Source organism: Bos indicus, chromosome 2 (genome assembly GCF_029378745.1).
Source record: "Bos indicus isolate NIAB-ARS_2022 breed Sahiwal x Tharparkar chromosome 2, NIAB-ARS_B.indTharparkar_mat_pri_1.0, whole genome shotgun sequence".
Taxonomy (NCBI): domain Eukaryota; kingdom Metazoa; phylum Chordata; class Mammalia; order Artiodactyla; family Bovidae; genus Bos; species Bos indicus.
This window is the reverse complement of record NC_091761.1, coordinates 74155037-74167808: the sequence shown is the minus strand read 5'-3', so window position 1 is coordinate 74167808 and position 12772 is coordinate 74155037. Positions and strand designations below refer to the sequence as shown.

Sequence of the window (12772 nt, the reverse complement as noted above, 5' to 3'; positions counted from 1 at the left end):
TCATTCTTTTTAATGACTAAGTAATAGTCCATTGTATACATATACATATAGTACATCTTCTTTATCCATTCCTAAACAACTTGGAATGGATTTGAGGAAAATTATGTCTTAAGAAGATTTTCTTTAAGTGACTAAAACAAAGTTTAAAAAGCAAATAACAATAAAAGAATGAGTACCTGGATAAAACACTCATTTTGCAATAATGCAGCTTTTAAGTACATATTATTGACTAGCCATAGTCCATGCAGAGTTACAAGTCCACAGTTCAACAATACGTTGACAGTTCCTAAAGAAAACTACTTTAGGCCTTGCAGATGCTGCCACCCTGGAGTCTCTTGAGCTGTCCAGCCACAGTCAACCCCATCTTCTTCTTTGACATCGCTGTCGACAGCAAGCCCTTGGGCCACGTCTCTTTCGAGCTGTTTGCAGATGAAGTTCCAAAGACAGAAGAAAACTTTCATGCTCAGAGCACTGGGGAGAAAGGATTTGGTTATAAAGTTTCCTGCTTTCACAGAATAGTTCTGGGACTTATGTGCCACAATGGTACTGGTGGCAAGTCCATCTATGGCAAGAAATTTTATGATGAGAACTTCATCCTGAAGCATACAGGTCCTGGCACCTTGTCCATGGTAAATGCTGGCCCCAACACAAACAGTTCCCAGTTTTTCATCTGCACTGCCAAGACTGAGTGGCTGGATGGCATGTATGTGGTCTTTGGCAAGGTGAAAGAGGACATGGATATTGTAGAAGCCATGGAGTGCTTTGGATCCAGGAATGGCAAGACCAGCAAGAGGATCACCATTTCTGACTGTGGAAAAATCTAATAAATTTGACTTGTGTTTTACTTAACCACCAGACCATTCCTTCTGTAGCCCAGGAGAGAACCCCTTACATCTATCTACTTGAAATATCCTATAATCTTTGTGCTCTTGCTACAGTTCTTTGGGTTCCATATTTTCCTATCTCCCTCCAAGTTTAGCTGAATTGCAAAGTTAAATTTATGATTATGAAATAAAAACAAAACAACAGTAACAACAAAAAAGAAAACTACTTTAAAAAAAAAGGCATAACCCAGATGTTCCCTCAATTGACTTACTCCATCTAAGTTCAAATATGCAGAAGGGCTAAGGTATATCCAGAGTATTTTTTAATGAAACTCCCTCCTTTCGCTTTAAATCACTCCTACCTAGAATGCAAAAAATAAGTCATTTGATATACTCTTTAGTATTTCATGTTTTAGTGTATCTTTTTGTAAAAAAAAAAAAGGGTGGGGGGGAATAGTAGCATCATCAGATATATCATGTGGCTGTTGTGACCCCATCATATACTGTGATCAGAAAGACCTTCACCTCAGTCGATTCATGAGAAAAAACATCAACCATACCCAAGCTGGGAGAAATTCCACAGGATACTTGGCTAGCACACAGTAATATTGCCAAGGTCACGAAAAGCAAGTAAAAACTCAGAAACTGACACAAACAGAAGAAACTCAGGAGATATACACTTAAACACATCATGGTACCTGATCTTCATCCTGGAATAGCAAGAGGACATTGATGGAAAAACTGATGAAATCCAAATAAAGTCTAGAATTTAGTGAGCAGTGAGGAACCAATGTTGGTTACTTAGTTTTTGACAAGTGTAGCATGTAATCAAAGATGACAGGGAAAGCTAGCCGTCACACATAAACAATAGCATTTATTCTACATTCATGTGGGTGTCTCTGCCATATCTAGATGTTTTATCTGCCAATGTCTGAAATTAAAATTTATTGAGCTATAAATTAGCATAAGATATCTTTTCCTAAACCAGCTAACCCTGAAGATGAGATTACATCCACAGATGCTAAGGTAAAATGAGTTCTCAGCACAGACATTATTTAATCAACAGCCAACACTGACATCTACTTAACACTCCTATGCGTTATCTCCATCGTTAAAGGCCAGCCCTCATTTACACAAATGTTCATATTCAGTTCCGATAATATTTATCTTGTCAAGCTATGAAAAATTGCTGAAATGTTATTTTGCATATCTTTGGGCATTTGAGCCTAAGAGAAAATATTCAAGCCCCTAGAATGGTCCATTTGCCAGACACCACTTTACCAGAGGGAAAGTAAAGTTAGCCAAATTCTCTGTTTCTCTCAACATTTTTTAAGCAAATAATTTCTTCTGAATCTTCCAATGTGGCACTCCGATGTGCCACTTTTCAAGCTGTTAAAAAGCTAAAACACCTAAACAAGAGAAATTTAGTTAGAGGGAGAAAAAAAAGATTGTTGCTTTCAAGATCAGAAGCCAGTAAACTACTTTCACGTCAGAAGTTCAGTTTAATCTGAAAGGAAAACAAATCCATCAATGTCCATTCAACGAGCTCCCAGACCTAAGGGACACTCTGTTTCCTCCTAGTTGGATCTGTGTATTAGATGTTATTTGAGTTTTTCTGTCCCTGAAACACTTACTTTAAGATGTACCATGTAGCTGGATTTTGTGTTCTTTTTTTTAATCTGCATATGTCTACTTTTTTTTTTTTTCAAATGCTCCTTAGATTTTGAACTGCAGGAAACATGTATTTAAAATGGGACAGTGATTGCTTGTTTAATTCAGTAGCATTTAGTAACAATGGGGAATCAGACCATCTCAAGTGGGCTCTAACAAGATTACCTGCTTCTGATTCAGTGGCCCTTCCCTTTCACTATGGGCCACTGGCACCTTGGCCACGAGGGCATCCCTCATCAATGCCCAGCCATCTTTGGGGAAAATAGTCTAGGGAACACATTTCAGTGAAAACTAATTTTAGTGATGCTTCACAAAAGACCAACCTTAACAGCTAAACTTGAATGTAACTATTTCCATTAAAGATATAAGACTACTTACGAACATAGCTTGGAAACTTCCATTTGATGAAGGAATCCAGGCAAATCCTCAGAGGAGCACTAAATGCTTAACTGTTCCTTATTCCAAAGAAAGGAAGCAACTTCCACATGGCAAACACCAGCTCTTCCTAGGAACCACACATTAATGGCACTTTTAGCTCCATTTTACAGACGAATAAACTGAGGTTCACAGAGTTTTAGTAACTTCACCAAGGTCACACAGACAGTAGAAAAAGGAGCCAGGATTTGAATTCAGGCATGCCATGCACTCAATATGCCAGCAAATTTGGAAAACTCAGCAGTGGCCACAGGACTGGAAAAGGTCACTTTTCATTGCAATACCAAAGAAAGGCAATGCCAAAGAATGTTCGAACTACTACACAATTGCACTCATCTCACATGCTAGCAAAGTAATGCTCAAAATTCTCCAAGCCTTGATATTTGGCAAAACTAATACAATTATGTAAAGTTTAAAAATAAAATAAAATTAGAAAAAAAGAAAAAAAAAAATTCTCCAAGCCAGGCTTCAATGGTATGTGAACCAAGAACTTTCAGATATTCAAGCTGGATTTAGAAAAGTCAGAGGAACCAGGGATCAAATTGACAACATCCACTGGATCATCAAAAAAGCAAGAGAATTCCAGAAAAACATCTACATATGCTTTATTGACTACGCCAAAGCCTTTGTATGGACACAACAAACTGAAAAATTCTTCAAGAGATGGGAATACCAGACCACCTTACCTGCCTCTTGAGAAATTTGTATGCAGATCAAGAAGCAACAGTTAGAATTGGACATGGGACAACAGACTGGTTCTAAATTAGGAAAGGAGTATGTCAAGGCTGTATATTGTCACTCTGCTTATTTAACTTATATGCAGAGTACATCATGAGAAACACTGGGCTGGATGAAGCACAAGCTGGAATCAAGATTGCCAGGAGAAATACCAATAACCTCAGATAAACAGATGACGCCACTCTTATGGCAGAAAGCAAAGTGGAACTAGAGCATCTTGATGAATATGAAAGAAGACAGTGAAAAAGCTGTCTTAAAACTCGACATTCAGAAGTATCAAGTCATCTGGTCAACAGATGGCATCTGGTCCCATAACTTTATGGCAAATAGATGGGGAAACAATGAAAACAGTGAGAGACTTGATCTATTTGGGCTGCAAAATCATTGCAGATGGTGACTGAAGCCATGAAATTAAAAGATGCTTGCTCCTTGGAAGAAAAGCTATGACCAACCTAGAAAGCATATTTAAAAGCAGAGACATAATTTTGCCAACAAAGGTCCATCTAGTCAAAGCTATGGTTTTTCCAGTAGTGATGGATGGTTGTGAGAGTTGGACCATAAAGAAAGCTGAGTGCCAAAGAATTGATGCTTTTGAACTGTGGTGCTGGATATGACTCTTGAGAATCTCTTGGACTCAAGGACATCAAACCAATCAATCCTAAAGGAAATCAGTCCTGAATATTCATTGGAAGGACTGATGCTGAAGCTAAAGCTCCAATACTTTAGCCACCTCATGCAAGGAACTGACTAATTGTAAAAGACCCTGATGCTGGGAAGGATTGAAGGTGGGAGGAGATGGGGACGATGGAGGATGAAATGGTTGGATGGCATCACCAACTCAGTGGGCATGAATTTGAGTAAACTCCAGAAGCTGGCAATGGACAGGGAAGCCTGGCGAGCTGCATTCCATGGGGTCGCTAAGTGTCAGACACGACTGAGCTACTGAACTGAACTGATGCCATGCTCCAGGCTTCCCTGTGGCTCAACTAGTAAAGAATTCACCCACAATGTAGGAGACCCAGATTCTGTCCCTGGGTTGGGAAGATCCCCTTGAAGAAGGGAATGACTACCCACTCCAGTGTTCTTGCCTGGAGAATTCCATGGACAGAGGAGCCTGACAGGCTACTGTCCATGGGGTCGCAGAGTCAGACACAACTGAGTTACTAGCATACACTAATGCACACACACATGCCATATTCTAAGGCCCTGGGTTTAATTCCCTGGACATACTGAATGGACATCAATAACAGTGTCAGTCCCAATATTTATACCAGTGACAGCACTTATACCAATATAAAGAAAAGTGAAGAAGTGTGAGCCTGATTTCCAAGTACAAGCCATTTGAGGGTATGAAGGGTTTTGTTTTTGTTGCTTCCTTGTTGCTTTTGTGATTATGTTCCTCTAGGAAGAACATAGATGTGCCATGGAGTGGGGACTCTGCAGTCAGGCAAGCCTTCACCAGACCTTGGCTCATGCCTGTGGCCAGAATAGCCTTGAGCCAGTGACCTAACCTCCCCAAATTTCACTTTTGTCATTTGCCAACTGATGATAATAATTCTGGCTATGCCTAGTGTTTGGGGCTTCTCAGTGGCACTAGTGGTAAAGAACCCACTTGCCAAGGCAGGAGACATAAGAGACAAGGGTTCGATCTTTGGGTTGGGAAGAACCCCTGGAGGATGGTAAGGCAACCCTTTCCAGTATTCTTGCCTGGAGAATCCTATGGACAGAGAAGCCTGGTGGGCTACAGTCCTAGGGGTGCAAAGAATTGGACACGAGTGAAGCAACTGAGCATGCACACATACACGCATAGTGTTTGCAGGAGTTAACTGAAATAATGCCCCAAGTGCTCTTTGAATACTGATTGCCAAGAGTTTAGGAGGTGCTCTTGAATGTCACCTCAATTTTGCATGTTGAACTATGTTCCTTCTACCTATATAATAGGTTAAGACTGAAAGCTTAGACAGACTCTTAGAGTCCAGAAACCCCAAAGAATCAGTTACTATGGCTGACAAAGTCTTCTTAAGAAGCCCCAGCAAACCCACTTAATTCTCAATAGAGGATCTCATATTAATTCTGTGTCTCCTTTATCCTTTCAGGAATTAGTAGGAGCTGAAAATCATAAATGCAAAATTAAGACAAACTAATGCACTGTGACTCAAGTTTATGTAGAATGTCAAAGAGGGAGCCAGAGTGGGAGGAGACATCCTTCTGCTTTGCAAGACAGCTGTGGCTCACCTTTTCCTCTATTAAAAGCCAGACCCTGTGGCTTTCCTGCAAGATTAATAGAACCTCAGTGACTCTCTGATGGAGCTGACTTTTAGAATCCTTCAGCAGGCACTGTGCTTCAGATACACGATGCTCATTTCCTTCCCTGCTGACATGTTTATTTCAGTAGACAGCCAAGTGGGTGGAGGGCCTGGCTAAGAGTATCTGGGACCCCATCTCCTCAACTCTCTTCCCATGAGCTTTCACAGAGATCCAGAACATTTGTCAAAACAGGTCCTTAGTTTTTGGCTAGTAGATTGTAGCAAATCTTGTGAATAAGGTAAGAATCCGTATTGTTGTGAGTAACCTTCAGGTGGCCCCAGTGGTCCTCACATCCCGGAATTTACATCCTAATCTTCTCCCCTTCCTTTGATTGTGCACTAAGCTTGCTTACTTGCTGTTAATTAATAAAATACAGCATAAGTTATAGGATGTCAATCTAGGTCCAGGTTACAAAAACACTATGACTTAGGCTAGGGACACCCTCTGTTTCTCTTTCTGGCTCTGATAGAAGCCAGCTGCCATGTGTGAGCTGCCCTTGGAGAGGCTCACATGGCAAGGAATGGACAGGGGTCTCTGGCCAACGGTCATCAGAGAAATGAGGCCCTCAGTCCAGAAGCACAGGAGGAACTGAATCCTTCCAACACTATGTGAGTAAGCTTGGAAGTAGATCCTTCACAGGTCCAACCTCCAAAGAGACCACAGTGCCTGCTGGCACCTTGATGCATGCAACCTTGTGAAGGATTTAGGTTCAGGAGCAAAGAGATAGTCCATGCCCAGATTCTCAACCCACAGAAACTGTGAGATATAAATATTTGTCATTTATTATGAAAAACTTGAACTTGCACAGTGTTGTATGGCAAACATAACTCAATTTTCAAAAATTAAAGTATTAAAAACAGCATTCAGACTCCTTGATCATCTGCCCCTTGTCTGCTTCTCTATACTGAACTACTCATATCTCCTGACCATCACATGCCATGTCATACCTCTCTATAGGAGCAAACAGGTCCCTTGCCCCTGAGTGTCTCCTTGTCCAACAAACTCATCCACCTGTCCAGCTTCCATTAGGATCCAATGAATGCCTTATTCAATCCTCAGATGTTTGCTGATCTATGTCACTGTTACCATTTCATCCTTGAGCAATCACTACACCTCACTCAACATATCTTTATTTTTTCACAAATTACTGTCTCCTTCACTAAAATATGAAATATAAAACCTTTTAAATTCTACAGTTTAATTTCATTTTCCCAGAATATAACACAGCTTCAAGTATACAATAGAGGCAAAATAAATACATGAATGGATACAACCTGACCCTTTTGTCTAACTATATATTGCAATCTATTTGAGGCTATCGGCTACCTCTCAAACTGTTTTTCTTTTCATTGTATCATACCACACTACACACAGAGAGGTAGCTGAAGAAACATTTTTGACTGTTTTGAAACTCACTGAACAATATTGATTCATTAAAGGTTAACTGTTTGCAAGATCTTATTTGAATTCTTTTCATTCACTGTAGGGGTATAAATGAATTGTTCTTCCCAACTCTACTATCCACTTAAATTCTTGGTAATCTGTAGATTTTACAAAGTGTTTTATGCTGTATTTTAATTGTCTTCAATCATTGTGAATTAAATGTTTCTTTTTTTTTCTTTCAATAAAATAATTCAAAATCCAGATGTACTTAGTTTATAGTAATGACTCTGAGTATTGTCAGCAAACATAAATGTTCCTTGGATAAGGGAATTTGTGGGGTTGTGGTTTTGATACTGCTATGTAAGATATATCACTAAGAAGCCTGTAGTTCATCAGCAGAGAATCAATTCCAAAGGAAGTAGAACAAAGATGGTTTGCTGCAGTGTGACTTTTAGTTCCACATCCCAGATGGGGCTGTCCCAAATCTTACCTGCTCCTTCGTGTACCCATCACATTGATCTGTTTAACTGACCCATTCTCCAAGAGTCTATGGTTTTCAAAGTGGTCTTCAGTCTAGTAATACCTCATTACCAAGGAATTTGCTTTAAATGCAACTTATTGAGCCCTACCCCGGACCTAGTGAATCAACAACTCTTGGACTGGGGCCAGTGAACTTGTGTTTTACCAAGCACTCCAGGTGATGCTGAGGTGCCCCAACGTTTGAAAATTATAGCTATAGAGCATAAGTCTTCTGAGGGCAGTGTTCATGAATTATTTAAGTTGATATTTCTAGTGTCCAGTGTTTGACCTAAAGTAAGCACTCCAACTGCAAGGAGATCTAACCAGTCCCTTTTAAAGAAATCAGTCCTGGGTGTTTATTGGAAGGACTGATGCTGAAGCTGAAACTCCAATACTTTGGCCACCTCATGCGAGGAACTTACTAATTGGAAAAGACCCTGATGCTGGGAGAGATTAAAGGTGGAAGGAGATGGGGACGATGGAGGATGAGATGGTTGGATGGCATCACCAACTCAATGGACATGAGTTTGAGTAAACTCTGGGAGCTGGCGATGGACAGGGAAGCCTGGTGTGCTACGATTCATGGGGTCGCAAAGTGTCGGACAGGACTGAGCGACTGAACTGAACTGAAGCACTCTGTAAATGTTTGTGAAAGAATGACTGGAAATATGAGTTACTTTTGAATCTTCTGAATTGTTCTATGGAGCTTTTCTGGGTCATTATGGAAAGATGGGATTATGAACTGTCAGAATCCACATAACAACAAAAAAAAGATGTCCAGAAAGGGGTGACGATTGACAAACTCATGTTACTCACCTTTCAAGCCTTACTTCAAGCCATACCTGCTTTACAAATCTTTCTAACACTACCAAGCAAGCTTATAATTCTTATCCTATGGTCTCCCTGTATGTGTCTGTTTCTTATTGTTTAATAGATCATACCCCAACTAAATACTGACTATCATTATTCATATTTTACCCTCAACAGCTAGCCCATTGCTTAGAACACAGCTAAGGCAAAACAAATATTTTTTCATCAACAAGCACTTATGACATATCCACGTTTTCTTTGAATTAAATCATGTTGAAAATGTTAGCAAAACTATTCCTGTCAAAGTTGAGGCCTAGGATGAGCCACGTCTTAGAAATAATATGTTATATTATTCCATATGCCAAAGCCTTTGACTGTGTGGATCACAACAAACTGTGGAAAATTCTTAAAGAGATAGGAATACACGACCACCTGCCTGCCTCCTGAGTAATCTGTATGCAGGTCAGGAAGCAACAGTTAGAACTGGACATAGAATAACAGACTGGTTCCAAATTGGGAAAGGAGTATGTCAAGGTGGTATATTGTCACCCTGCTTATTTAACTTATATGAGGAGTACATCATGACAAAATGTTGGACTGGATGAAGCACAAGCTGCAATCAAGATTGCTGGGAGAAATATCAATAACCTCAGATATGCAGATGACACCACCCTTATGGCAGAAAGTGAAGAAGAACTAAAGAGCCTCTTGATGAAATTGAAAGAGGAGAGTCAAAATGTTGGCTTAAAACTCAACATTCAGAAAACTAATATCATGGCAACTGGTCCCGTTGCTTCATGGCAAATAGATGGGGAAGCAATGAAAACAGTGACAGATTATTTTGGGGGGCTCCCAAATCACTGCAGATGGTGACTGCAGCCATGAAATTAAAAGATGCTTGTTCCTTGCAAGAAAAGCTATGACTAACCTAGACAGCATATTAAAAGAGACATTACTTTGCCAACAAAGGTCCATCTAGTCAGCTGTGGTTTTTCCAGTAGTGACGTATCGATGTGAGAGTTGGACTGTGAAGAAAGCTGAGCACTGAAGAGTTGATGCTTTTGAACTGTGGTGTTGGAGAAGACTCTTGAGAGTCCCTTGGTCTGCAAGGAGATTCAACCAGTCCATCCTAAAGGACATCAGTTCTGAATATTCATTGGAAGGACTGATGCTAAAGCTGAAACTCCAATACTTTGGCCACCTGATTCAAAGAACTGACTCATTGGTAAAGACCCTGATGCTGGGAAGATTGAAGGTGGGAGAAGAAGGGGATGACAGAGGATGAGATGGTTGGATAGAATCACCAACTCAATGGACATGAGTTTGAGCAAGTTCTGGAAGTTGGTGATGGACAGGGAAGCCTGGCATGCTGCAGTCCATGGGATTGCAAAGAGTTGGACATGACTGAGTAGTTGAACTGAACTGAACTGATTCCATAGAAGGGCAGGGTAACCCACTTCAGTATTCTTACCTGGGAAATCCCAAGGACAGTGGAGCCTGGCAGACTATGGTTCATACGTTCGCAAAGAGTCAGACAGGACTGAGGCTGCCTAGCATGCACATTATTCCCTAACGGATCAGAGCAGAGTCCTAGAGCCAGGTTTTCTCTACTATCTTCATTCCTCCCTTAATATTTTTTTCCCCCTCTCTCTACTCAGTCTTGACCAGGGCATGTCTCTAGTTCCATTTCTTTCAAGATCTTGCTCAAACCTGTTATCAAAGATGCTGACTCAGATGGTAAAGAGTCCACCTGCAATGCAGGAGACCTGGGTTCCATCCCTGGGTTGGGAAGATCCCCTGGAGAAAGGAATGACTACCCACTCCAGTATTCTTGCCTGGAGAATTCCATGGACAGAGGAGCCTGGCAGGCTACAGTCCATGGGGTCGCAAAGAGTCAGACATGACTGAGTGACTTTCTTTTCAATATGATATCTGATTAAGTTTTACCTTTTCCTGATACTATAACTTTTAAAAGTTAAAATTTTAAGGAATAAAAGATCTTCAACAAGAAATTAATAAAATCACCACTTCTTTCATTAATAAATATTTCTTTTATTAAGAAAAAGTTTAAGTTTATTGAGTACCTAGTATCAGGTGTTATTTTAGGTGCTTGGAATAGATTATTAAACAGACACACAAAGACACCCTCCCCTTAAGAGGCTTGGGTCCAATGGAGGAGAGGGCAGAAAAGAGAAAGGGAGAGATCATAAACAACAAATACACAGACCAATATGTAATGAAGTAGAAGATAGGTTCTATGAAAAAAGATGCAGCAGCATGAATGGGATAATTCTGCTGAACTGATGGCCAGTTAGTTGATTTACAGGTCAGGACTGAAGACTCTGCCCAGAGGGTTCTCACAACCTATTATTTTATATTTTCTATGTTCACCTCTTATATTATTCCATCAAGTCTCAGGGCTTCAAATATAATTTATATGCAAATGACTCCAAAATTTATACTCCAGTCTAGAGCTCCTTCATGGATTCCTGAAATATACATCCATCTGCCTCTGGGCATCTCCATTCAGATACCTAATAGGCACTTCCAATTCAATTTTCCAAAAGCCTGTCTGCTCTTCCCCTGACCCAATGCTTTTCCCACACACAAGCTTGTCCTCATACAGTGGCTGCTATCTCACCTGTCCCCTTCCACTTGCTCAGGCCAAAACGATTGGGATCTTCATTAACTCCTCCCTGCCTCTGCATGTGTATGTGCTAAGTCACTTCAGTCGTGTCTGACTCTTTGCAACCCTATGCACTGTAGCCCACCAAGCTTCTCTGTCCATGGGATTCACCAGGAAAGAACACTGGAGTGGGTTGCCATGCCCTCCTCCAGGGGATGGCACAGGGATCAACCCACATCTCTGATGTCTCCTGCATTGGCAGGTGGGTTTTTTACTACTAGCCCCACCTGGGAAGCTCCCCTTCCTGGCTCTAATACCCCCTCATCTGTTCTGACAAATCCTATCATCTGTACCTTGAAAAGTTCATCCAGAATCCAGCTCATCACTATCCTGTGATTCAAGTCACTAATAATTCTTGCTTGGATTATCACCACTTCTCCTGAGAAGAGTTTACTTTTGTTCTTAACATCGGGCTTCCCTGGTGGCTCAAATGTTAAACAGTCTGCCTGCAATGAGGGATCAGATCAGATCAGATCAGTCACTCAGTCGTGTCCAACTCTTTGCGACCCCATAAATTGCAGCATGCCAGGCCTCCCTGTCCATCATCAACTCCCAGAGTTCGCCTAGACTCACGTCCATTGAGTCAGTGATGCCATCCAGCTATTTCATCCTCTGTCATCCCCTTCTCCTCCTGCCCCCAATCCCTCCCAGCATCAGAGTCCTTTCCAGTGAGTCAACTCTTCACATGAGGTGGCCAAAGTACTGGAGTTTCAGCTTTAGCATCATTCCTTCCAAAGAAATCCCAAGGCTGATCTCCTTCAGAATGGACTGGTTGGATCTCCTTGCAGTCCAAGGGACTCTCAAGAGTCTTCTCCAATACCACAGTTCAAAAGCATCAATTTTTCGGCACTCAGCCTTCTTCACAGTCCAACTCTCACATCCATACATGACCACTGGAAAAACCATAGCCTTGACTAGATGAACCTTTGTTGACAAAGTAATGTCTCTGCTTTTCAATATGCTATCTAGGTTGGTCATAACTTTCCTTCCAAGGAGTAAGTGTCTTTTAATTTCATGGCTGCAGTCACCATCTGCAGTGATTTGGGAGCCCAGAAAAATAAAGTCTGACACTGTTTCCACTGTTTCCCCATCTATTTCCCATAAAGTGGTGGGACCAGATGCCATGATCTTCGTTTTCTGAATGTTGAGCTTTAAGCCAACTTTTTCACTCTCCACTTTCACTTTCATCAAGAGGCTTTTTAGTTCCTCTTCACTTTCTGCCATAAAGGTGGTGTCATCTGCATACCTGAGGTTATTGATATTTCTCACGGCAATCTTGATTCCAGCTTGTGCTTCTTCCAGCACAGCGTTTCTCATGATGTACTCTGCATATAAGTTAAATAAACAGAGTGACAATATACAGCCTTGACGTACTCCTTTTCCTATTTGGAACCAGTCT

At 41.0% G+C, this 12772-nt stretch overlaps 1 pseudogene; it reads left to right on the top strand.

The window, feature by feature from the left end:
• Nucleotides 1–314: 314 nt before the first annotated feature.
• LOC109575453 (peptidyl-prolyl cis-trans isomerase A pseudogene) lies at nt 315–884 on the top strand (annotated as a pseudogene).
• Nucleotides 885–12772: the final 11888 nt, after the last annotated feature.